A 3,968-nucleotide genomic window follows, 5' to 3' on the forward strand; every position below is an offset into this window, starting at 1 on the left:
GGGAAAAAATATGACAGTTATCATGGTGACAGTTTGTCGAACTCAAAGAAATATTTCATTATGAGCATGTCTTGTTGAAATGTACAAATATTACCTCAGAGAGACCTATGACCATTTCTTTGTTTAAATTAAGCCAGCATACTTCACTGGGCATGTACGACAGTGTACATGTTTTAAGAAAAAAAGTTGAAACTTCCTGACGCGGGGAAAAAACTGACCAACAAGAACTTGGTCGCCAGAACTAACCAAGACAATAGTTATTGTCCCGTGACCAAGTTCTTTTCTTTAGCATCAAGTCACAGTTATTGGTCAGTTTCAACTTCCCAATGCGAGGGAAAAAAAAGTATATGCTGTTTGAGCCACCCTCTGCATATATAAACAGTACTTTTCAGCCTTTCTTCCTTTTTAAATTCTAGGAAGAGCCCCTACATGCCTGTATTGCATTTCAGGATGGACAATCAATGCCACATAGTGGATTCCGTAATACCCATTGGTAACTTAATGCGAAAGAAATATATTCTCAGAGAGATTCAGGGCATGGCAAACAGTTCAAACTTGACCATAGAATTCTTTGCCTCTGTGGGGCTAATAAAAAATTCAGCTGAGTGTTGCAATAACCTGATGACCCTTACACCAAAGAAAAGAACTTCTGAATGTGGAGATGTCGAACTTGTAGGCACTGTCGAAGTTTGAGAAAAGATACTTTTTTTGCGGATCCCCGCATATCACTGGCACAGCTCCTAGTTTTAATCTATTACTGAGCTGAAATGGATTGTAAGCAGTCTGTAGTTATGAGAGATGTTGGGATCGGATGGAAAGCAATAGTCAATTGGTATAACTACTTTTGGGACATTTGTGCCATGTGGTGCATTGATAATCCTGTCCAGCTTGGTGGGCAGGATGTTGTTGTCGAGATAAATGAATCAAAGTCTATGCATTCCAAATAACACAGGTCATTATATGCCGGGCAACTGGGTTCTTGGAATAGTGGAACATGGGACACTAAGATGTGTATTAGTTCCTGTCCCAACCGAAGTGCAGTGACACTGCTGCCAATAATCAATGACCATGTGCTGCCAGGGATAAAGATTATAACCGATTGGTGGAAGGCATATAATGCTTTGCAAGGTCATTCAACAGTGAACCACAGTGCTCATTTTGTAGACCCCAACGACCCTACGGTCCACAAACACAGTGGAGGAGTTGTGGAGCCACATAAAGACGAAATATCGCAATATGCGTTATTTTCAACTTATCTGTTAGAGTTTAGTTGGCGACGATACAATGCTTTTATGAATTTCATAAAATGCATTAGGCAGTATTATACTGTATAATTTAAACTTCAAGAATGTTTTTTATGAAATTCATAAAATGCATTGTATAGTCCCTCCTCTTCTCCTTTTTAGTGGTTAAAAACAAAACATGGACTAGTATAATTGATACGGCGTTCTCGTTTTCTGATATTTGCGATGCATAAACTTCGATTCTGTTTTATGCTTGGAAATTTGTGGATTTTACATACACACATGAAGCAGGTAAAAACAAATATGCGAGGCTTTTTTTCTGCAAGTTTAAAATGAGACATTGCTGGCATAATTTCATTATATCTATATTCCACAACCCATAAAAACAGAACAGGCACACATAGAGACAAGGACAAGCACGCACAAAGACAAGAACAAGCATGCACACAACTCATTAGCTTTCTTCTCCTCCTCCCATTTCGGCAACGGCCATTTGGCACGGAAATACTCGAAGTCGAATGTTTTGATTCTGTCTAGGTACAATAGGGCTTATATCATCAGTTATCATTCTCCACCCGGAAGTCCCTTTTCTTTCCTGTTGACCAACTTCCTAACAAGCCTGCAGCGAAGTATCTGTCTCCAGTTTGTCTGCCGTGAATCCTACCCTACACATTTCTGTTTTTGGGAATTTTCAGAAAATGTTTGCATATTTGTTCTACACACGGGAATTTATATGATTATGAAAAATAAAGTTTTAAAATTTTTTTCATATTTATCTTTTGTTTCAGTCATTTGACAGTGGTCATCCTGGGGCACTGCCTTGAGGAACTTTTAGTTGAATGGATCAACTCCAGGACTTATTTTCTTTTTAAAGCCTGGTACTTATTCTATTGGTGTTTTGCCAAACTGCTAGATTACAGAGACATAAATACACTAACAGTAGTTGTCAAGAGGTGGTGGGGTCAAATAGACACAGATATATATACATACATATATGATGTGCTTTGTTCAGTTTCTGTTTAGCAAATCCACTAACAAGGATTTGGTTGGCTTGAAGGTATAGTAGAAGGCATTTGCCCAAGGAACCAAGCTCTAGGACTGAATCCAGAATCATGTGGTTGGCAAGCAAGCTTCTTTATTTCATTAAAATTTGCCATACAGGCATTACAAGGAGGGGACAGACAAACATAAAAAGGTGAAGAAGCTGTGACGATTAAAAAAGTTCATTTTATCAAATGATGAATTGTTTAAAAATTTATGATACACACTGCAACATGCGGTGTATTCCTTGAAGGAAAGGCATCCGGCCACCAAGGTAGAACCTTTGTTTTTCTTCCGGGGCTCCACTTACCTGGTGTCACTCACTCCCAGCTTTCTTGCCACAAACTTCCATCTTTCATCGAATCTGTTTTGTGTTTCTTCGAATCTGTTTTGTGTTTCTTCTCCAGCCTGATCTTACTACTGAGGTGTTAACTAGAAAAGTTAAACAACCCCTGGCCAGATACAAAGGTACCTGTCACACGCGTCTTCCATACTATATCTTTCAGTATGGCTACTACGCAGAAAAAGCAAGTCTTCCTCTCCCTGTTAAGGGAAGGAAGCGGCACAATCTCGATAATAGACTCAGTTGATAGTTGTACTCTTCCCATTGATGACAACAATTGTTCTATGAAAGCTATCAGTCCCGTTAATTCTGGACACTCCACAAATGTGTGCAAGATGGTTTCCCTGTCCTGCCTGCACCTCGGACATGTCAACGAGACAGCACTTCCGTGCCTTAACAGTTTATCACGAACAGGTAATGCCGCACGGAAGCACTGCCAAGCCATTCTGGTAATTGTCCAGATCCCCAACCTGAAAGCTCTCCTGGACAGATTAATCAACTGATTTTCATTGTAGCCCAGGGTCTCCCACAAGGCGTCTTTGAACATAAACTCCACTAACCTGCTATAAAAATCTGCGGTGGAACTCCTGCTGCTGGCATTGTCCGCCTGAGAGAGCAGCTGAAGTGCCTGACGGCACTCCAGCTGCCAGTCCCCCAGCCTAGATCTCTGCTTGATCCATGTACCAATGTCCATTAAGGACGTTAACTGCTGAAGATAGAACCGAACATGCGGTGACCACACCTGCTCTCCATCCAGGTAAAGCCAGAGGTGCCTCAACCTTAACGCGAATTTTCGCATCTTCAGCCAAGGCATCCCTAGCCCACCCTTTAGCGGTTTCTGGCAGCAAGTGGCTTTCTTCCCTTCCACAAAAAGCGGAAAAGGATTCTCTCCAACTTGTTCAGCCACAAATCGAGGCAAGGCACCACAGTTAGACGGTAGGTGATTACTGATGCTATAAACATCTGCACCACCTCTGCCCTCCCTAGCAAGTACAACGCCCGCCCAGACCAGGTCTGGGTTAGAGCAGTCACCTTGCTGGTCACCTCACTCCAATTTTTCTCTATCTGAAGATCTGGACCAACCCAGACTCCGAGCAGCTTAACAGGACCTTCCGTCTATTGTCCCACGACATTATTGGATGCCATTGGCTTGCCACTCCAGGTGCTGAGTTGCAAACCGACTGACTTGTCCTTGTTAACCTTTGCTCCTGCCACCGCCCCGTAACTTTTGATGGCCTCTTCCACTACTGGAAGCTGGCCCTCATCCGCCACGATGATGGAGATGTCATATGCATACACCGTAGCTCCTCTTCCACACCATAGATCATGCGGCGCACCCC

Source organism: Octopus bimaculoides, chromosome 3 (genome assembly GCF_001194135.2).
Source record: "Octopus bimaculoides isolate UCB-OBI-ISO-001 chromosome 3, ASM119413v2, whole genome shotgun sequence".
Lineage (NCBI taxonomy): Eukaryota > Metazoa > Mollusca > Cephalopoda > Octopoda > Octopodidae > Octopus > Octopus bimaculoides.